At 34.4% G+C, this 24,441-nt stretch overlaps 1 long non-coding RNA gene across 1 annotated transcript; it reads right to left on the bottom strand.

Moving 5' to 3' along the window:
* Positions 1–19,760: 19,760 nt before the first annotated feature.
* Positions 19,761–22,644, bottom strand: LOC114077521. The gene is made up of 2 exons (XR_003578770.1): positions 22,391–22,644; positions 19,761–22,285 (listed from the first exon to the last, which is right to left on the bottom strand). It is a non-coding gene; the product is annotated as an uncharacterized LOC114077521 (long non-coding RNA).
* Between the last annotated feature and the right edge of the window lie 1,797 nt (positions 22,645–24,441).

The raw sequence follows: 24,441 nt of genomic DNA, 5'->3' as shown, positions 1-24,441 counted from the left end.
ATGCTTCTAGACAACTTAAGGTGCTTGAGAGAAACTATCCAACTCATGATCTTGAGTTAGCGGCCGTAGTATTTGCCTTGAAAATATGGAGGCATTACTTGTATGGTGTTCATGGGGATGTGTGTACCGACCACGAGAGTCTTCAATATGTGTTTACTCACAAGGAGTTGAATCTCCGTCAAAGAAGGTGGTTGGAAATGTTGAAAGATTACGACATGAGTGTTCTCTATCACCCCAGCAAGGCCAATGTGGTTGCGGATGCTCTATGTAACATTCTGGAAAATCATATGTCTAATGAAAATCAAGCATGCCCTTAGGATAGCCTATTAGGGGTAAATAGGAACCCCAATGCCCAATATTGATAAATATTGAGCATAGTATAGAAAAATTGGCTAAGGCATATTAGTCAATTTTCTATATACGAATAAGAAATATACTTTTTGGGTTGTCATACCCCAATCCAAGATTGATATTCAATAAACGTACCTGCAATGAAGACCCTAAGCTTAAAAAAATTATGAATAGTTTCACACAAAGTATTAGGCATCCAAGTGTCAAGCCTAGTACCATTCCACATGACCATTTAAAATGATCATGTAAATTATGCAGTGCCCAAGGACATAGTGAGGGTCCTTGGGACAACAAGTAAACATTACCAAAGGAACCATAAATTAATATATAGTTAGGAAAATACAATCAACCCATGTACAAGCACATGTGCAAGACATGTGACGAAGCACCAAAGGAGGGGACCACCCTAACCGAATTAAGGGGACAAAAACATGCATAAGGGACAACTTCATGTAGGTCCTAACTTCCTAAAAAAATTTAGACTATAACCTACTGCCCCAAATAGCTAACTAACCTAGGAATGACCGAATTGGACCCATTATTGCACCCGACAACCTAGGACCAAAACCGGGTTGACACTAACCTAGTACTACTTAAAGAGACAACCTAGTACCTAACCTTGTATGGTACAAAAGGTTAGTTTTGGTCCTAACAACTTAGGGTTACTTTAGTAATTCCCCTAGGGTGCCTAATTAATTAATTTATCAAATTATTAATTAATTTAAAAGGGATAAAACAAAAAATAAAACGGAAATTTTCAGATTTCGGTTAAGACAAGAAAGGGACAACCTAGTACTTAACCTAGGATGGTCCAAAGAGTTAGTTAAGATCCTAACGACTTAAGGGTACTTTAATTACCCTATGCTTCTTAATTAATTAATTTATCAACTAAGTTAATTAATTTGAAGGGGCAAAACCGAAATCACAAAACAATTTACGCATTTCGGTTAAAACAAGAAAAAGACAACCTAGTAGCTAACCTAGGATGGTTCAAAGGATTAATTATGGTTATAATGACTTAAGGGTACTTTAGTAATTACCCTATATAACTTAATTAATTAAATTATCTATTTAATTAATTAAATTAAAGGGGTCAAACCAAAATTTTTACACTAACCTAATACAACTCAAGGAACATCCTAGTACTTAACCTAGGATGGTCAAAAGGGATTAATTTTGGTTCCAATGACTTGAGATTACTTTAGTACTTACCCTAGGTATGTAAATTGATTAAATTAAGGATTAATTGATTAATATAAAGTCAATATGTTGACCAAAACCATAGTCAACCCCAATTTCCAGATTTGACTAAGTGTTATGTTCTCCTATGTTTAGTAAACATTGGAGGTTTTTTTTAGTAATTAGTTAATTAATTTATTTAATTAACTTATTAAGCCCTAAGTTGAATAATTCACGTTCAGTTCCTAAACCTAAAAACCACTTTCAAACTCAAACAAATACACGAATAAAACCAGAAAACAAGCGTGAGAAAAACAGTGAACAAAACGCAAGAAAAAAAAGCAGAAAATTTCATAGATGATTTTCAAGGTTTCTTCAAGGTTCGTTCAAGGAGGTCTTCGTAGATTAATTTCTACTCAAGATATGGGTTTTCTCTCATGGAATTCTTTCTCCAAGAGGCTTTTTAAATGTTTCAAACTCATGAATTTCGAAACTAGGGTTGTTTCCCAATGATATTGCTGAACGTCCATCTCCCTAGTTATCCTTGGTATGTGTTTCTAACTGATTTTATAAGTTCTTGATTTATTAATGATTAATGAGGTCTATAGTTTGGATTCAGATGATTGAGTGATTAGTTACACAGATTAAGGAATGACATAATGCTTAGTTTTGTGTTCGAGAAAGATGAAGTTGTTATGAGTTGCTTGTGAAGTTGAGTCTACTGTTATAGGCTATTCATTGAATGATAGATATAATTTAATTGAATGAAAAAAGGTTGGCTTAAAACAAATGAAGTTTAAATGACCACCATATGTGAAAGTTTGGTTTATGCCAACAAGTTGGCTAGCAAAACTATGTATAAAATATTATCTCCCAAAATGTGTGAAGTTATACTAACAAAGTGATACCAATCTCTACACCAATGAACTTATAACATAAGGTATGCCAATAAATGGGAGAATTCCCAACATACCCTATCCACATGAACTTGTGAACGTAATAGCATTGAATAAGTAGTTATGACTTTCATAAAGAATCTAAGCTAGTTCATGAATCATAATGCCAAAATAACATCATAGCTTGGCCAAACCAAGCATTGAATTGTTCTTGTAAGTTAATCAAAGATTAAAAGTTCAAGTGTAGTGAAAGTTTGACTTATGCCAATAAGTTTGTCTACAACATTATTTTCAAAAAATGTAAAAGAATCAGCTAATGATTCCATGAAATTATACTTGAATGAATTGCCTGTCGTATGCCAATAAAATGGCTAACAATACATCGTCTAAGAGTGATGAATGAAATTGTCTATAATGTTATCTTTAAATAATTAAAAGACTAGCTAATGGCTAAGATTTACCAAACTAAACATGAATGAGTGTAACTTTGGCTAGTGCCAATAAATTGACTATGAAGTCAGTTTTCAAATTTTCTAGGCCAATACTAATTTTGTGCCAATCATATATAGCCAAAGTATTGAAATGACAATCTATGAACATCTAAGGTAATTCAATGAATCAATATCCAAAGGCATGCCAATCATTAGGACAAGTCCCAACATGCCGTAACAAAATAAACTATGAACATATGTAATTCATTGAGTGAAGTTCTCATCGTCCAGAAACGATGATTTGAAGCTATCAAATGAAAGTAAGAAAGTAACATGAGTAATAACATAACTAAATATGTCTAAGTTAAGAAAGTGACCAGAATAAGGTATTAAAAGAAGTGAGACAAGCCTCATTTACACCTAAGCTACTATGTTAAAATACTCATGAATGAAGGTGTTAGAATGTGTGAGACAAGTCTCATTAACACCAAAGATGTTATGTAAGGACAATTCACATTTCATAAATGTAAATAAAAGGATGACTACTCATCAATAGTGTAAGTAAATGTTACCGAAACTTACTCACCTATGAGAGTGTAAAGCTAATGAAGAGACCAGTCTCTATGTACACTCTAATAAAAGTATTGAGACTAATGTATACTTAATACTAATGATGAGATGAGAAATCATCTGTTAAGCTATGATGTCCTCATACAAGAAGACAACTTCCATGACATATGAGTTGAATGAAATGGAACTTTATACTGAGCACCGATAGGCTAGCTATGAGCGGTGATGCCTTCTTTCGGGAAGGGCGGAGGTTCACGTAACTCTCATGAGATGAGACTGTCCAGCATGCCGGGTATGGGTCTCCTTATATATTCTAGTCTTCGAACCTATACTTCCAATATAGGGATCTGGTGGGGTTCAATTCCCATGTATGCTAGCATGTTTTCGGTCACTTTGGCTGGTGATTCCACCTCTTTTCAGTGTGGAGTAGACACTAGATTTCATGATGCTCACATGATATATGTCGGTTAAGGTTGGAGTTTCTCAATGTATGAAATATAATGAAATGAACGATACCGAAGGTGGTTTTGCAAGACAATCAGGAGGTGAAATCAGGTTCAAGTAATGACATTAGGTCATTCTTGGTCATTGCACTTCATGATCCCGATGAGAGTCTTAAACTTCATCCTAGGTATATCTGGTGTTTACATCATCCTAAGAATGAATGAAATGAATAATGTGAAGTACGAATAAACGAATGAAGCAGACTCTGTGATTGCTAAAGAAGGCCCTAGGGTTGAGGTCCCATATGTTGCATGTCTTATTCTACATCAACGATTCCAAAGTCTCGTGTATATGAAATGTATTATATATGAAACATGAAAGTAATGAAATAAATGGCATGATCAATAGAGAATCGCTTATGAAAGAAAATGAAGATATAGTGTAAAGAATGACTCACTATAAGGTAGGGAAATCATTCATTAGTCCTTGGATTACTTACATCGATTCATTGTGGGTATGGGACTACAATGAATCATTGAACTTGTAAGTAAAACATAGGACCAAAATAATTATTGAACTACGCAACAATAAGAAGAAAAAGACTGAAAAATAATCTAAGTGTACAAAGAGGAGCTCTCGTCCTAAGAGGATCAAAATCTCAAATCTTCGCCCGAGTTGTTCTAAACTTATGTGGATGATACTAATGTTTTTTAATAATATAGAAAATGATTTGTGTGCTTTCAATGCATTAAAATACATCATATTCATACCACAATTAGCATCTAATGATTTAGGAAAGTCTAGTCACTAGGCTTTCCAAAAATAGCATGTTGTTTAGGAAGAGCTTTCTTTGATCATGCATAGCCTTATGTGTATGTGTTCATACACCCCTACTTAGTACAAGTATAGGTGCAGGTCAAAGGACAGGTTGACGACACTTGCAGAGGTTTGGACTTCAGCGTTTATCCAAACCATTTGGTAGGTCCTCATGATTTTGAGAATGCTACAGATTTAGTCTAGCCTTAGTTTTAGACAAAGCTAGTGGATGTCGTCCCTAGCGTTTCTTTCACACCTTCATTTCAAAGCTTTGTAATAAGGCCATGTTTGGTAAACTATTTATGATATATTAATCTTCAGTTTCGAATTGATTCTTTATGTTAGATAGTTGTTCTCTTATATTGAGCTTAGTATATGATGTATCTAGTTAATAATTATACGAAAGTCTATGTATACTTCATCCATATAAGAAGTTTTAAATTTTCCGCAAATTTAACTAGATTAATGTGATGAATGCAGGATGAGGCTTGTCTGCGACCTATGAGAGGTCAACAACGCCGGTTGCGATTCGGATTCCAGAATCTAGGTCGTGACACTCTAAGTTGTATAACTATGGGTAGTGTGTCTCATGTAGAGGAAGCCAAGAAAGACCTAGTGAAAGATGTTCATATGTTGGCTAGATTGGGTGTAAGGTAGGAAGATTCTCCGAATAATGATTTTATGGTTTATCATAACTCTGAGTTATCTTTGGTGGTTGAGGTGACGTCCAAACAACACCTTTATCAACCATTGATGAAGTTGAAGGAATCGGTTCTTAGCAAGCTTAATGATTCATTCTTCTTGGGGGGGGGGGGTTTCTTGAGGTATCGAGAAAGGTTATGTGTTCCCAATGTAGATGGTTTGTGGAAGAGGATCCTTGAGGAATCTCATAGGTCTCGTTGCTCCATTTATCCGGGTTCTACAAATATGTACCATGACCTTAGGAAAGTGTTTAAGTGGGAAGGTTTGAAAAAGGACATAGCGGAATTTGTTGCTAAGTGTCCAAATTGCCAACAAGTGAAAGCCGAACATCAAAAGTACGGTGGTTTACTTCAAGAAATCCAATTTCCTACTTGTAAGTTGTAAGACATCAATATGGATTTTGTGGTAGGTTTGCCTCGGACACAAAATCAATATGACTCTAAATGGGTGGTTGTGGATAGGTTGACCAAGTCATCTCGTTTTATTCCCGTCAAGTCTACTTATTCGGTGGAGGATTGTGCAAGGATCTTCATAATGAGATTGTGTGTTGCCATGGTATTTCATTATCCATCATATCGGATCATGGTGCGCGATTCACATCTAGGTTTTGGAGGTCATTCTAACAAGGATTGGGTACCAAGGTGAAGTTAAGTACTGCTTTTCATCCCCAAATGGATGGTCAAGCAAAGCGTACTATTCATTCCCTTGAGAATATGCCTAGATCTTGTATAATTTATTTCAAGGTAAATTGGGATAAGCATTTTCCATTGGGTGGAGTTTGATTAAAATAATAGGTACAATTCATCTATACCCATGGCTCCTTATGAAGCCTTGTATGGTAGGAGGTGTAGGTATCCTATTGGATGGATTGACGTGGGTGAGTCTTCAATTTTGGGTCCACATTTGATTTATAAGACTTTGGAGAAAGTTCATATCATAAATAACCGGTTGCAAATAGCCTATAGTCGGCAAAAGTCTTATGCCGATCATAGGAGAAGGGATTCAAAGTTTGACAAAGGTGATAAAGTGTACTTGAAAATTTCACCTATGAAAGGGGTGGTTAGATTCGGCAAGAAATGGAAGTTGAGTCCTCGTTATTTGGGTCCCTATGAAATTTTTCAAAAAGATTGGTAAAGTTTCCTATGAGTTAAGGTTGCCTAGTGAATTGGCTTCGGTTCATTGGATTTTCCATGTTTCTATGCTTAAGAAGTATATCGGTGATCTCGAGTCTATTCTTCCTATTGCGGGTCTTGGTGTGAAGGATAACCTCTCTTATAAGAAGGTGCCAGTTCAAATCCTTGATAGACAAGAAAAGAAGTTAAGGAACAAGGAGGTGGCTTCCATAAAGGTGTTATGGAAGAATCACATAGTTGAGGGTGCGACATGGGAGGCCGAGGCCGACATGAAGTCCCGTTTACCCTAATATATTTGATAAATAAGGTTAGTTATTCCTATTAATAATGAAAATAATGACTAAAATTGAATTTTATTGATTTTTTGTGAAGTTTTGCAAAATTGTGCATTTTTTATGTTGTTAAAGTAAGTTACAGTTAAATGTGCTTTCCACTTGGAAATTTTGCTTGTTTTGAGTTATATTTTGCATTTTTATATGGTGAGTCTATATGAAATGATATGTATCATGTTGATACGTTAAGATTTGACATAATTGCCTCATGTAAGGTATGTTGAACTCTAGTTGTTGTGAGAATGAAATTCCTCATAATGTAATGTTGAGTCTTATTTGTGGTAATTGAAGTTTTGAACTGCCTTGTGTAAATTATATGATTGATGTTGTTATGTATTGATTGTTGGTTGGGTTACTAGTCTTGAGTCTATTCCATCCTTCCTAAAATTTTAGTGTCATTCGGGGACGTATGTTCCTAAGGGAAGGATAATGTAGCACTTCGAGAATCCAAGACATGTTATAGAGCCTCACTTGGGTGTAAAAAGGTTTAGACACTGTTTTAATGTCTATTTTAATGAATATAAGTCATTTAGGAAGTCTAGCTTATTTGACTAGCTTTTAGGAGTTAGAAAATGATAAAAATTGATGTAAGGGTGTCTAAAATGTATTAGAATTAATTCATAGTCCAAATGTCCGGGCACGACCCCCCAAGGACCAACCAAGGGCCCTTGAGGAGGATCCTCGCATTTCAGGGTCAAAAGACTGCCCAAGGCAGTGTGCACAGATGAGTTCCATCAACGGGGGGTAGATGGACACCGTTGATAGACACTTAGTCAATTTTTACAAAGGTTCATGTTGATAACTCTCTGACTTAGTGACTGATGTGCAGCACGGAGGGAGCAGTGGCCGTCGATTGGCCAACGATCCGACGATCGTGGTCTTGTTTGTGAGGCATGTGTTTTGCTTCACCTTTTGACTTATTTCATTTAATTAGTTGTCTTAATTATAAAGTTAATTAGGGGTTAAGTGAGGTCTAATTAAGTTAGTTAACCACATATATAAGGTGTTCATTAAGATCCTTGTGAGCTAGACCCCCAAAATGCTCTTTCATTTGGAGCAATTGTATCATAGTTGTAGTGATGTGAAACACAAACCTCCCAATTGTAGGAGGTAGTCGTCTTGCTCTCTTGGTTTGAGTGATATTCATGGGCATGTCATTTAAATTATTTATGTTGTCGTTTTTACCATAGTGTAACTTCATTAATGCTATTGTGATGTGGGGGTGATTGTGTTTCTCTATTGTGATGAACATTAGTGAATAGACTAAGTCATCTTCATTAATGCTTATCATCTTTCGATGTCAAATAATCTATTCCTAGACTCTTCTTTAGGCCTCATCTAAACGTCAATCCTAAAAACCCAATACATTAGTAAATTTTCTCTTTTAATAATAGGGCAAATAGATCCAACACAACATCTCTTTCAATCAAGTTACAAGCATCAAGAGGAGATCGAAAAATGGAATTAAGTTTGAAACCTACTTAGGTTGATCCCATGGTAATTAGACCAAATTTATGTATCAACAATAGTAAAATAAAGCATATAATAATACCCATTGCATTAAATAAACACCCAAGCCCATTTTAGGACCACTAGATCTTAGGGTTTTAGCCACCCATCACAAACAACAAAAATATTATACCTTGCATGATAGCATCCATGAGTAACAATTACAATTAAACCCACTCTTAATTCAACTTCAATTTATTAAAATTAAACACCAAGTTGTAAATTGCACAAAACTAGGATAGTATTCTTAAAGGTAAAGTGTTCTCTAACTCTCTAAACCTCTCAAAACAGAACTTTTCAGAACTACAGTAGAACTCCTAAAAAAATGTATGCTTTGGTATATTTATACTTCTCTAAAATTTGTCCCAAAACCCATTCTGCGCCCGACTTGGCAATATTAGTTGAACTTATCTACTTTTCGGTGAACCACCCTTCTCTCTTGAGATCGCCTTATGATGCTCTAGGCTTCAGGTTTGAACCTCAGTTGGCTAACTTGATTGAATTAGCCTTTCACATCTGGTGAGTCACAAAATAGCAGCTTTGTTCACCTTTGGAGTGTTCTGTCTTTGCATTGCACACTGTCCCTTGGGAAATGTGCATTGGGCTCTCCATTCTCATTAGGCACATCGCCGTTCCTACTTGAATATGTTGGCCTTCTTGATAGACACAAGTGTTATTTACTATAAATTTGGGCAAGGTAGTGCTCAGTTGGCGATATACCCTTCTTTTTAGGCGATCACCAATGTTGACTTGACACTTTATTTTATATTTTTTGCCATTCTTTCAAACATCAGTCTTCGTCTTGTCAATTTACCTTCGTAGCTACAAATCATCATTATTCTATTAGAACTGGAAAAAATTAGGCATTGAGGACACCAATTATTAATGATTAAGCTAAATGGACCTTAAATAAGTGCAAATCTAATAATCATCACTTTATTAAATACTCATTATGATTTTTCAAAATTTGACTTTTCTTTTTAAAATCTGAGATATGCTTAGTTTGAAGATGGACATGCTTTCTTTGAAAACTTACTATGTTTTCTTTATGAAAATCTGTATTTGAGGAAAATATATTTTCTTCAAACTCTTTCTAAAATGATACACTTGAAGTTAAATATATATTTTTAAAATCTTTCTCGATATACTTCTTTAAAATTTATAACATACTTTACTGAGGAAAACAATTCATATGAAATATTATATAAGATTTTAAAATAACTTTTCTAAAAAAGGAACTATATGGTATAATAAGTATGGATATAAAATCAATGATATAAAGTGCAATATTTTCAATGGAAAAAGGTCAAAATTTTCCTTGAACTATTGGAAATTCTAACGCCTCAGAATTTGGAAATTGAGTTTTGAAAAGAAAAGTTGCAGAAATTGTACAGGTGTCGATTTCTATGAGTAGACCTACAGACTGCTGGATGTCCTATAGGACTTACACAGGTTCTCGTAGTAATTGGGTGAGTTTTTGAAAAATTTCAAGTCTCTAATGATGGTCTACAGATGAACAAGACGGGTCATAATAATTTCTATAGGTTGTAGGAAGTGCCAGTGGAGTTAGATCCCTTTGATCCATTGGGTTCCAAAAGAAACTCAATCTCCAATTCAGTTTCACCCTACAATCTAGGGTTTCATGCTATTCTTTATGGGTCCAACTTATTATGAATGGATTTTTATTATTTGGTCTTATTATGCAATATTTCATTTAATTACATGTTTTTTAACTGATTTTATATGGACCCATGCTTTGTATTTGATTATAACCATGAACTTATCAACTTAAATTTAATGAATTGATTATGGATTCAGACATGTTTTATGAAATTGACAATTATGACTTAAGGATGTTTTATGATGAAATGTCTATGATTGTAAAAGGTTTTCTCACAATTCAAAGGATATCATGATTTAAATGTTTAGATAGATATTTTTCTTATGAACAAGTTTATGACATCATGGTTTTGAAAGGAGCTTTTCAAATATGAACTTATAATGAGATTGGTAATCTTTCATTATTGTTTTCCAAGTATTTGGATGATGATTTTGTATTTTCTATTGGGATTTACTGAGCACTTAGAGGACTTTGATATGGAGGTTGTTCTGTTAGTAAAGATTGGGTCTCTAGAAGCAATCTCCTTGTCCTAATTTATATGCCCCCATAGGATTGTCTTAAAATTACCCACCTAGTGAATCCACCATATCAATAATGAATCATAAAGAGTTTTAACTTGGCAAGTACTCTCTCTATTCAGTGTGAGGGTTACACCAGATTCCATGTTACATCTCATGCTTATCAAAGTGATATCATTAACAAGAATCAAAGGATAATATGTCGCTCGTTCAATGTGTTATATGTACTTCCCTATTATATAAAACTATAGTAGTATAAGTTATATGTGAATTAGGAGATATAATTATAATGAAACTAAGTTGTCCATTGCCTATAGGATTTTTTTAGTTGACCTAGGATTTAAACACTTCAAAGTAGTCATAAGAGTAATTCCAATACTCCCCTAGCAAGTTGAAGGTGGAGGAACGACTTTCAGCTTAGAGGAAAGAAACTCAAATCGTGCTGAAGTAAGAGGCTTGGTAAGAACATTGACAAGTTGATCTTTGGTGGATAGAAATAGAATAGAGAGATCCTTGCGAGCACCCTTATCAAGCGCAAGGGAAAATCTATCTCTCCATATGCTTGATGTGATCATGAAAAATTGGATTGATGGAGAGATAGGTTGCACCTAGATTGTCACACCACACATACGATATGTGCAAAGAGGAATGTTGAGCTCAATGATAAAAGACTACAATCACGTGAGCTCAGCTACAACATCAACAAGTGCTTTATATTTACATTAGATCAATAAGCGAGTAGCAGTCCGTTGCTTCTTAGATGACCAAGAGATCAATGTATTTCCAATAAAGGTTGGTTAAGTTATTCCCCCTTCTGATTCCTAGAAATCAATCTAGTTTTATCAAACGAAGAAGCATAATGGAAAATGTTCTATTATCCCAAGAGATGATTAGAGATATCAAAACAAGAACCAAGAATGCATATTTGTTGATCAAATCAGATATGACCAAATCATATGATAAATCGTCATAGTAATTTATTACTAAGGTATTGAGGAAATTTGGATTTTATGAAGAAGTTAGACATGGTATATAGACTTTTGGCAGATAATTTGTATTTAGATTTGGTGAATGGACAAGCAAAGAGATTTTTTTAAGTCTAAAAGAGGTGTGAAACACGGGAGCCTTTATCCCAACTCTCTTTATAATATATGCAGAAGCTCTTAGCGGAAGTCTAAATTCTTTAAATTTAAATGAAGATTTCAACAGATTTGGTATGACAAAGTGGAGCCAAAGGTTAATCATTTAGCTTATGCTGATGATACTATTCTATGAATTTCTACATATAGAAACTAATAATCATGTTTAAAAATGCTATGAAGCTACATCTGGTCAATTGATAAATCTAGAGAAGAGTGCTTTCTATATTTATGAAAACGTTGCTCCAAGGATAATTTCTAGCATAAAGGCTTTGACTCATATCAAACAACGCACCTTTTCCTTTACTTACTTAAGAACACATCATCAAGAAGATTGGGAGTAAGATTCAATTATGGCAAAGAAAATTGTTATCTTATGGAAGAAGAGCGGTGTTAATCAAGCATGTACCTTAAATCATGCCTATTTATTTGTTATCTAGGTTGAATCCCCATATTATAGTGACATCTTCACAAGATACTTTCAGTGTTTACTAGAACAATATAGTTGATAAAATGAGTCGACACTGGATGAGCTTGGGAACTTTATGCCTGCCAAATGAGGAAGGTGGTGTGGGTTCCAAATCCTTATTTGATGTCTCAAATGCTTAATTCTGCAAATTGTGGTGGAATATAAGAAACAAACCCCCCCCCCTCCCCCCTGGAGCTTTTTTATTTGCAAAAAATTATATCATGTAATTTCTAAAAGCAACGGGGTATTTACAATCTGTAAAAAGATTATTAAGGCAAGAGATTTTGTAGAACACCAAATTTGGTGGCACATAGGAATATAAAATTCTAGCTTCTGGTACGATAATTCGGCAGGCCTAGAGTACTATATCATGTCTTACCAGATGTTTAAGAAGAGGAAATTCGAGGTCAGCACTTTCACAGGAATGGAAGGATGGAATATACATGAGCTAAGGGATTGTGTGCCACATGAGTATGTGTAGCATGTTATCAGAAACAGACCACCTCTACATATAAATAGTGATATTGACAAGGCAAAGTGAAATAGCAAACAATGGACATATTTTCTGTGAAGAATGCTTGGGGATATATAAGACTAAAAATGGAAAAGGAAGACATTTTGAAGTCTATGTTGATTTAAAAATTGCCTTTCAAAATGTCATTTTTCTTTGAAGACTATGGAAGTTTAGAATTCCAATAGATAAAGTTTTGCAAAATATTGGAATTCAATTTTATCTCAATGTTAGTGTTGCTAAACTCCTAATCAGGAGACTACGTATCACCATTTTCTAACCTCCACCACAACTACAAGGTTGTGGAGATTGTTTGCTACTTTTACAACAATAAATATTGGAGGTTTGCAGCTTCACAACTGCTTAAAAAATGGTGGACAATACCATTTTGCTCAAATCTAAGACCTATTATAACTACAATAACAAGAATTATTCTATGGACTTTATGGAAAAGAAGGAATAGTATCAAACATGGAAGAAGGATGAGTTACAAGAGTCTTCATTTAAGAGTTAGCACTAACATATTTAGATTAATGATTACAAAATATCCCACTATACAACAAATTCCTTGAAGTTGGCCAGATATTGTAGTATTTTTGTGAAATTACTAGCCCAAATTATACTATTTATCTATCACATCAAAACCACATGAGTCAATGATGATTCAAGATTTGGACTCATTTAGGACTTTGTTTACAATGATTTAGTGTCCTCAATTTCCAACTTTATGCCAATAACTAATGTGAAATCCATGATTTTCAGATATATGGATGAGGAACAAATCTAGGATAAAAATGAGCAACAAAGACAACATGAACGAAAAAGAGAAGCCTGAAGGTCGCTGAGGTCACTCAGTGACACACCAAGTTTCCCCTTTACTGCCTAAAGTTACAGTATGCTAAATTTGGATTAGGATTAACTTTAGCGAGTAGCAGTTCCACTAGGTGTGACGCTGATCGCATCCACCATGAACGACCAGGTCGCCAAAGGTACTGATAGAGACAAAAATAATCACAGATGGACGAGTCAAGAGAATGAAGAGCGGATCGCCGAATGAAATGGCGATTTTGAGCCAGCTCTTCTAAAACTATAGTGTTCGAACTAAGAAGATGTTAAGCAGGAAGGCGAGACAAAGGGTAATTGTTGTGTTGTTGAACCGTCGACAAAACTCGACTTTCCTCGCCGAGTGGTTCCAAAGGGTCACACCATATTTTTGTATAAATTGATTTTTGCATGAGAGAGAAAGTATTTAGAAATTGTAAGGAACAACGTATAGTGAGCAAAAGCACTATTGTTGATTTGAATTAATTTTTAACAAGATTCTTCAATTGAGTTTTGCAATAGCGAATATATTATTAAATTTAGACTTCTGAATTTCATTTACCCATCTATGGAAGGCATAACAGGTATTGAATTTAATATTTTCACATGGTTGGCTAAAACCCTAACCTTGGGGTTTTACAATGTGACCAATTGTTGCATTTGACTAAGGTGTCATCAATTAGTGAATTTTTGTGTTAATTTGAAATGGGTTTGTTCTTGATTGAAAGACTAGTATAGAACCAACATAGTAATTTGGCATCATTAATAGTGGATCATTTCGGTTTCAGCTTAATAAAGTAAAACTTGAGATTCAGCCTTTTCGTCCAACTCAAAAGAGTAGACTTGATGAGAAAGTGGGATGGGCGTCTTATGGATAATGTTGAAGATTGAAAGAATTCAACAGAAGTAAGGAAATTGTTTGAGAGAAAATTGTTTTACATACGGTCAATTCTACCAACAAAAATTAGCATTGTTACTAATGATGTTCACTCACTAAGTTGAATTTAATCATTGATTTGTCATTCCGCCAAGTGTTGTTTTGTTATTATCATTGTAGCGTGTTGATTGTTGAAGTGGGTTAGTAACCACAATCAGTAATTTGAATCCTAAACTCTTAAAGGGTGGTGTGTGTTCAGCTGAAAAGGTCATTGTCTTACTTTCATATTTCAATTCAAAAAAAGCTACTCTCTCTGGGATCGACCCTAACTCATGTAGTTGGGTTTATACTGATTTACGATGGTGGAAACTTAGAATTGGATGGAGCGTCTTTGATACGTTTAATCAAATGGTACCCTAAAATGCAACACTAATAGAGCGTCAGGGGGTAATCCTAGTAGAAGTGCTTATGGTTGCTTTTGAGAAATCATAAAGGGGAACATATATATACTCAAAGGGAAGAAATCATTGAATACACCAACATTGAGGCAGAGGAAATTGTAATCAGATAAGCAATTTTTCATTGTGTTTCCATATGTCTTGATAAGGTATACGTTGAAACTTATTTATTAGTTTTTGTGAAGATACTATCAAGAATTTTTGGAGTGCCTTGTGTAAGACCCCCATAATGAGTTAGGGTGTATAGAGACTCACTTGATCCTATAAGTTTGTTAACATGTTAATTAAGTGTTTTAAAGTATGCATGGGTGATTTGAAGTCATTTGAAAGTCAAGCATCAAGGGACGACCAAGACGTTCGACGACTAGTCACCATGAGGCCTTAGATGTTTTCATGTGCTTATATGTGTGTTATTGTCATATGAAGTCCTCATATGATTAAAAATGATATTTATAGGCAGTATGTTGAGATTCATGAAGTTCAGAGGTCAAACTTCCAAGAACGTCCAAGACGTTCGAAAGTTATCCTTTAAGACGTGCATGTGTGTGTCTTGAGTGTGTCTAGCATGTTTAAAGGTTTTGCGTGTAATATTTTTGGGTAAAACTGATGTGGAAGGTCCTTGACATGTTAATGTACATATTTACATTGGAAAAGCCCGGGTACGACTCCTCAAGGGCCCCGCAAGAGGCCCTCAAGAAGGACCCAAAGGTTGTTGACACACTGCCTTGGCAGTGTCAATCGACTGAACCAAACGACGCCTCGTCTGTTAAATGACGCCCCTTGAATGGGAGGTAGTCATTCAGGACTTAGCTTGGTGAAGTCTTAAGGCAGTTGACAATCCTTAGAGCGCAGAACGACCCGTCGGTGGACTTACTGGGCGTCGATGGGTCCATCGATGCAAGATGTGTCAAACTGCCAGACGACTGTTTTATTTATGGGGTAAATAGGAAATTCACCCCACGTTCTAACCTGACCCTACATGGTTTATTTTATTATTTTGGGTGTATTTAGGTGATCAAAAACGTGACAACCCCATTCCCAATTCAATTCACACAAATTAGACTTCCCTCCCAAAATACTCTCTAGAACCTCCATCGAAGATGAAGCTCAAGAACAGCTTGTAGATGGGATTTTCATGGTTTCTTCACCAAGTTTTAGAGGTTTTCTTCTACATTAAGGTATGGTGATCATTCGTCTCTAGTTATCCTTCCATCTAGAGAGTTAATCTCAAAGTTTTCAATGAGAAAATATGATCAAATCTCTTCTTCTTCTTCAATCTAGCCATGGGTTCTTTCTCAAAAAGTTTTTAAAGGCTTCATAATGATGAATTGAAGTTAAACATGTTTATTGTAACGTGAATTTTAATCCAATTGCATGATGAACCCATGCTCCCTTCAAACCATCGTTTTAGCATAAGTATGGGCTTTGTAATCTTGAATTGATGTTGATTGAATTATGATTCTAGCATGTTGAATTGCTTATACCTATTGCCTACATTGTAATGTGATGATGAATTATGTAATATTGGATCAATGTGGTGGATGCTTGAAGACTTGATCTCTACTCCCTATATTTTGTTGAAATTTGGCATTCACTTTAAGATTGACTCTATTATGCATGAATGTGGGATTTGATTGTGTAGGGATAATTGTATATACTGCCTTAATTGGATGTTATAGATGAATTGTATAGGAGTGATCCATAAGGATCAAGGTTTGATTAGACTATGTTTTTCTATCTTCCATGGATTTCTAATGTAGCATGCTCACTATATCTCGAGTTTATGGCAATTGTAGTAGGATTTTGTTTTGGTTATGATTTATTTAACTACTACCTTATATTGATGTTGTTGATGAATTTTGGGTATGAATCATTCATGATCAAAGTAAATGAGTCTTGGTAAGGATTGATCTTGGTTCTTCTAGCCTATAGAGTGGATGTTGTAATGTACATGATGTAATCTTAATTCTAGGGTAGATGAAGCATGAGTTAGACATGATTATTATGTATTTAGATACTTCCCTATATTTATACTATTAATAAAATATGATTGATGATCAATGCAAGTGAATTTGATTAAAGATCTATGTCCTTCTACTTTCTAGTATGTTGGTGATGTATTGTACTAGTTTGTAGCATGGTCTTGTAGTGGCTTATTCATGGTTTCTTTTATGAACTGCCTTTATATTAATTTTTGATGAAAAAGTAGTATTGATCAAGGATGATCAAAGGGCAAGAAATTGGTAAGAATGGTTTTTCCTCTTTACTTTCTTATAGTATTGATAGTTGATGAAGCCATGTATGGCATTGTGTGGTATTGTCCACTTATGGTGGCGGTGTTTACTTTATTGCCAATATAAATATATGTGATGTGAACATGTCTTTGAAGGCAATTATACTATGAATATGTGTTGGTGATGATCACCCTTTGTAAAGCCTATGCCTAGTTTCCTATTCTAGCTATGATCTAAGTTGTATGGCTAATGTTATGAGCATGTAAATGGTTATGTTAACTTTATATATGTGTGCTGCCTATGATGAGGTCTTATAATGTTATACGTGAAGTAAAGATAATATAGGTGCATAATGACTAGAGCTTACTGTAAGAATGTTATAGGTCTTGAATACATGAGGCTTATGTTATGCTATCTATTATATGATGTTGTGTGATATATCATTCACTAGAATGACTTGATAGGTGTACTAGTATAGGCAAGGGTATAGGACCTTGTCTATGCATTGCAAATGTAAACCTTGATAGGATAGTTCCTGGGTTGGTCTTCTAAGTACATGCATAGGAATGTATGAACATGTTATCAATATGATTTATATTCTATGATGTTAAGTATATTATATGATTAAGTATGAATGTGCATATTGTCTTGGTGTGTTTATATGAAAGGATTGCTCATATAGTTATACCGATAGACTTATGCATTGATATATAAACATGTGTGACATTTATATGTTATGTGAAAGGTTTGCTCACATATAAGTATACACACACATGTATGATAATCTAGTCAATGGAGGGGCCTTGAAAGGTGTGCTCAAGTGTACCCTAAACTAGATAGGTTCTTACATATGTCGTGTACATGTGAAAGGGTTCCTCACATGATTTAGGTTGATGAACTTTCATCTATGACCTATGAGCTTAGCATATGAGGAGTTAATCTCCTTAGCCTAATTGTATAAGAGAAAGTTAATAAAGGATTTTTAATAAAAAGGGAACTTATCTTAGCACCGATAAAACTTGAAGTTGAGGGGTGTCCCTTCCTATTGTAGGAAGGTAGGTCACCAAAAACCCTCATAAGGTGGATAACTACAATGCCTCAATAGGCATAAAGAGGGTTTCCATAAGTGAATAACCTAATGCCCCATTTGGCATAAAGAGGGTTTTCACATGTACCTCCAAGTTTCATAACTATGCTTGTCATATAATATCTAGCAAGTGATTTCACTTAGTATGCTAGCATGTGTTAATATTCTACCTTGTCTAGGTAAGAACACCTTCCCCTGGTGTAAGGCTCTACAATACCAAATTCCATGTAGCATCCATGGGCTTACAGTCAGTTAAGGCTATAGTTTCCCTTAAGTAAAATAGACAATGAAAGTAAGGTAAGGACCCTAAATAGGATAACCTAATGGCAGTTGCTTAGTGTAGGTGGGGTATGGGACTTGACCTATGCATTGCAAAAGTGGCTCTTGAGGAAAGTCCTAGGAAGGTGTTCTAATGCATGTGACTATATTTATGTTCCTTATGCATGAATTTGTAGTATGTGTCTACTTGTTAAGAAGATGTGCATGGTATGTGTCCTAATGGATCTATGTGATGTGGTCTCTTCATATACGCACTATGTAGGTCTTATTGATAATGTGTTGAAGGTCTTACCTAGTTTGGATTAAGTTGTCTTCACTTACCATGTTGATGTATGAATTGGATGTTAAGGCTTGTGGTCTCATCATAGGTTTACTAAGTATGTGTGAGGTTATGGGGCTTCACATGTACATTGCATTAGTAGTCTTAGATTGGGATTATGAGTAAGGTTTCATAAGGTCCTATGTGAAGTAACATTAGTATATGTGCAAAGTGAATAGAGTTCACTGTAATGTCTTCGTGGTCTTGACTTAAATGTGTCTATGATGTATTACACACTATGATGGTATGTGTTGAATTATGTAGATTGTATGCATGACTTCCTTGTGGCCTTAAGGTGATACGTTGCACCAACTATCACTAGAGAGTTACTTGGTGGAATAAGGAATTAGGAAGAAAGTGATTCACTGTAAAATGAATGTAGTTCACTGTAAAGGGAAAATCAAATTACTGTAAAATGATTCAAAAATGTCTTAAATGCAATATTTGATTTTATATTATGTTTGACGATGAAATATGCCTATATTAAGTATGTAAATGATGTAATGTTTATTATATAAAGGTTTTATAAAGATTTTCTCAAAAAGGCATGAAGTATGATTTGTTTTATTTCGTTTTCGAAAACTATATTTTTATAAGTTTTCGACTTTTTAGAGTCGCCACTTATTTTTTTAAAGAAAAAAATCAAGAAAAACTTAACTTTCAAAGGACTTAAACAGAAAAATGGAATTTAAAACTTAAGGGGGTTCAGGGATTCATATTTATATTTTACAATGGTTTTACGGCACCTAAAATATTTGCTAACTTGCAATTTTCCAGCAACTAACCTATTTGGCTAAAAAACGTCTAACTTGAGCTAAGTTGAATATTTGTTTGAAAACCTTTGAAAATATTATCCTACTGTCTAAGTGAGTTATTAAAACTTGTAAAATTATTTATTTATTGCTTTTAAGTCTATTTAAAGTCAATCGAATCAATTTGATCGTTAAGATAAGATAGTGGCATATTGCTGGGGTTCAAGTTTTTTTAACCCTAAAACTAACGACAGTTAATAGTCAAACAAATAAACGATAAAGTAATAGAGTGAGAGAGACAAGGAGAGAGATGTTGGGTCCAAATCTGGATTCTGTCCGCCTGGACCGATATTTGAACCCTGTTTGCTTTTAAGTTTTTGACCCATTTCACTTTGGTACATGTCCTAAGTCCTAACAATACAATAATGGTAAAGGGCTTAAACCCAATAATAACAAATATACAATAATTTGAAATAACAGGGCCCTTTTTGTCCCAACTTCTTCAAATCTCCGACTTCTTAATTTGTGTGTATTCTTCAATTTTCGAGACCTGTTCATCAAGTTTTGTTGGCTGACTCAGTGAAGGATTTTGATGCTTCGTGGCTCGATAGGAGAGTGCAAGGCGGGTAATGGAGTCTAAATGAACTCGAGAAGAGTTCACAAAAAAATAAAAAATAAAAAATTACATTAGCAAAATGTGAACTGCAGCAACTAAAGAAAGAAACATACTTAATGGATTATGATATTTACTTGATCATACAAATAACCCAAACATAAAAGAGAATCACACCCAAATCAATGTATTGAAATCTCGGGTACACCAACAATTGATTTATCATGAGGAGAAAAAAATAAACAAAACGCATGGATTAATATTTCCTCTACTACTTCTCCATAACTCACATATGTTTTTCCCATAAATGAAATAACTAGCAACAAACTTCAATAGTAGGACAAGTATTTAGTAATATGAATAAAATGACGAATGAAACATCTATATCATTATACTTAAGATGCAACACAAAAAACTGAGCAAAGGTTGCTAAGGATATAACATTAAAACCATGTACGGAATAAGATTAATCATTTAGAGAAAAAGCGAAGTGGTAGAAAAAATAGTAAAATAAGTCAAATCTTGCCAAACTTAAGCGTCAGAACTAAAGGGAAGATTGTTGTATCTTCTTCCTCATTAAATTATCTTATTTTTATCTTATTATTTTTTTTATAAAATATAATAATAATAATAATAATAATAATAATAATAAATAATAATAAAATAATAATAGTAAGCAAAAGAAGAAAACATAGATAACAAACAAGCCACAAGGTTTAGAATAATTTCCACAAAATGAGACATATATTTATAGATTAACGAGAGTAAACTAAAAAAAACTCTAGCCTTAGGATTGTAATCTTTCTGAAATGAGCAACAGTCAACATAAGTCATTTGACGAGGAAGGAGGGAAATGTTATATGCTTAAGGGACGCAGGAACGAATAGAACACCATTCCATCATAGAGAGATTTCAACTTAAACCATTTATGAAACTTGACCCATTTATCTTACACAATATATATACAAGTCTATGAGTGTTCATATGAACAGAAAATCAACATTCCAAATCTTCTTTTAGAGTTAACTTACTCACAAATTTCATGGAAAACATGCAAGGGTGTGAAAGAAAATAAGGTGCAGACAACTAAAAATTGAAATTATATGGAAATATGAGAAAACAAAAATTCTAACATGTTTATAGATCAAATCAGTACAGCATGCTTCGCCCATAATAAGATGAAACACAAATAGTATTACCAACTAAATAATAAAACTATCAGTGATTAAATGGAGTGGGTTTAATTCTAATTACTTAGACAAAAATGATGATAAAGAAGCAACTATTAATCAAAGCGGAGCAAACCATTGAAGTTGATACTGCCGGAGCCAAAAGAATTGCAATATGAATTTAATAACTGTTATAAACTCATGCATTAATAAAATAAATCGAGTACTTTACATCTGAGTAAATCAGCATACCCAGTTAACGAAATAAAGTTGATACTTTGCAGAATTGTTGACATAAATGAGAGAAGGGTTTTAGTTTTTTTTTTAAAAAAAAATCTCATGAAGAGACAGGACAAGTGGAGGAAACAAAACATTTTTTGTGAGCTAATCTTAACACAATTCCTAATGTTTATAATGATAAACAAGAAATGCATTAACACATAAACCTTAAGACTCTAATCCCATGACATATGACTCACTCAACAAAGACCATTATAAAAAAACATAGAACACAACTCACACTTTATGAATACAGATGGGAGCGTGACAGACAAAAAACAAACTAACTAAAAAAAGAGCGAATTGTTGCAACCTAGATACAATGACATTCAATCTCTCTATTAGTCATCCTCCAGACATCTAGATCGACATTTGCAGAAGCGAAATGAAAGAGTTTTAAACACTAAGAAAAACAACTAAAATGAGGAAATGCCGATTCGACAGTATCAAAACGAGTATACACGGAAAAAAATAACCCACAAAATTTAACACATGAATATGGGAACAGAAGTGATAAAATATATAGAATCCCAATGGGATTAACTCGACCTTAAAATCCAATCACTGAAGCCAATTAAATACATCATACTCCAACAGAAAAAAAACCTAGTACTTAATCGGCAAACCAAACACATCACAAGGTCTTCGATTTCGAACAATATCAATTTATAATCAGAAAAAAAGGCGAAGATAAATACAATAACGAAGAGGGCATTACCTTTTGAGGGCAGCGACCGAGACAAGAAGTGAGCGATGAAAACACAAGCAAGTTCCACTACACAATCATGAGCCAAAGAAGGAAGTATATATTTTAGACGTATGATGGTTTCTAAGCAGTGAATCCTTTCAATGAAAGTTTCAACGAAAAATACAAACTCACCGAAATGTCTTTTGTATTTTCTTTAATATATGTATCTGTATCTTGTTTTTTCTCTAATTCAAAAAAAAAATCCCTTCTTAGAGTGAAGGATAGGAAGTATACATGAGGAAGATTAGGATTACGACTTTTTTTTGGAGGGGGAATCAGAAAACGGATAGGAACATGGGGGCAAAATCGTCTCTTTCCAGTGTTTTCATTTCGCTGGTGTTGTCATCTTGTGGAGACGCAGTCTGGGATAGTTTCTTTGTCGTGATGGGTTTTCTTTTTGCTTGAAAAGACAAAGCTTGGGTCGAGTCAGGGGTACAAGGGTGTGGGCTGGGTCGGTTAAGCTACAAAGGGAATTGGGCTGGGCGGAAAATTGCTAAAAGGGCTGCTGGGAGTTGGAATTCATGTGGTCTAGGAAACCTTAAACTATTTTGGGCTACTGGAAATTGAACTAAAAATGCGTTTCCAAATGAATTAAGGTACTCGGTAGCTAGATGAATTAAGGTACTCGGTAGCTAGATAGATGGATTAATATAGAATAATTAATTAAATAAACTTCTTAATTTTTAACAAACTAAAATAATCGACCTACTAATCATATATAATTATATAAAGCATATATATTATATAAAAATTATAAAGAGGCAATAAGATTAATTCAAAATAACCTTAAAACATTTTAAAACTCTACAAAAGCTAATCATTTAAAAATAATTTACAATTAAGAAACTCATTAATTAATTTTTTATTGGGGAGGGTCAAAATTGGGTGTCAACAATTGTCCCTCATTTTACTTGGGTTGAGGCAAGAAAATCGAGGAAAATGAAATTGACCCAAACCATTTTGGCCGATCACACCTTCATCTTTGGGTAAAAGGACTTGGCACGGACTTTAGGAGTCATGGTCGAACCCTGAAATGAGTTTCTATATATCTCAGGCTATATGAGAATTCAGGCCACTTGTAGTTCGATATGCTTGATTTAACGCACAATTTTGAAAAAATAAAAAGGCATCCCAATACTGAATTATGAAGGGGTCGGAGTGCTAGAAAATCAGATTAAAGAGAAGATGTTGGAATACAGCCGAGTTTTCAAGATTGATCCCTCCTACATATCCTCATACTCGAGGAATCATACTGTTTGTAGTTCGACTCAATCGGTTGAAAAGGAGATCTATTATGCTATATAACCTTTGGCTCTGGACAGGTGCCAAATTAAGTCGAGTATGAAAAAAAGGCTTGTAACCTCTTAGCCATGAATGTGGTTCACTTTACACCCATAATTAAGAACTTACACGGACATAATTTACAAAACTCTTGGCGCGTTGTCACTAAAATTGGAAACCTGTTTTTGGCAGATACAAAAATTTCTGAACGCAAAACCAAAACTGACAAAACCGAAAGAAAAACCCACATGCCTTCTGATAGGGGTGTGGTTTGATTGTGGTAGAAGTCGCTCCTCTGCTCGCGTCCTAAGAGTTTGACACTCCTCTTTGGAATATGTCCCAGTTCGCCGCTAAGAAAAAGTTCTACGTTGTGCTGCATCCTTTTTTATGTCATCCGCAATTGTGGTTTGCTTTTGGAGAATTCATCCTTCTGGATGCTCTCGATAAAGACTGAGATGAAACTCATCAGCATAAAAATGAATTTCAAATGAGAGATAGTGTATTTTACCATGTTGACACTTAGTTGTTCTCCTTCAGCATTTGATGTCAACTCGATCGGTTTGACATAAAGCAAATAAAGCTTATGTCTTATATTTGCAATATAATCTTTGGTGTACTATTCACTTGATGTCGAAGTAAATAAAAGATGATGTCGTATGTTGATATTTCTCTTGATGTCGTTGTTGATAATTTTTTGGTGTTCACTCTTGTCAAATAAAAAGGATGTGTTGACGTTGATGGGCAAATATTACTCTTGGGATGCACGATTTACATCTCTTGCAGTGTGTGCTTTCTCTTCCGCAATGCATGACTTTTCCGCGATGCATGAAGTTTTTCTTGCAATGCATGACTTCATCTCTGCAATACATGATTTTTCTGTGATGCAAAAATATTAACTCGCG

Source organism: Solanum pennellii, chromosome 6 (assembly GCF_001406875.1).
Source record: "Solanum pennellii chromosome 6, SPENNV200".
Classification (NCBI taxonomy): domain Eukaryota; kingdom Viridiplantae; phylum Streptophyta; class Magnoliopsida; order Solanales; family Solanaceae; genus Solanum; species Solanum pennellii.
This window is presented reverse-complemented; position numbering and strand designations above follow the sequence as displayed.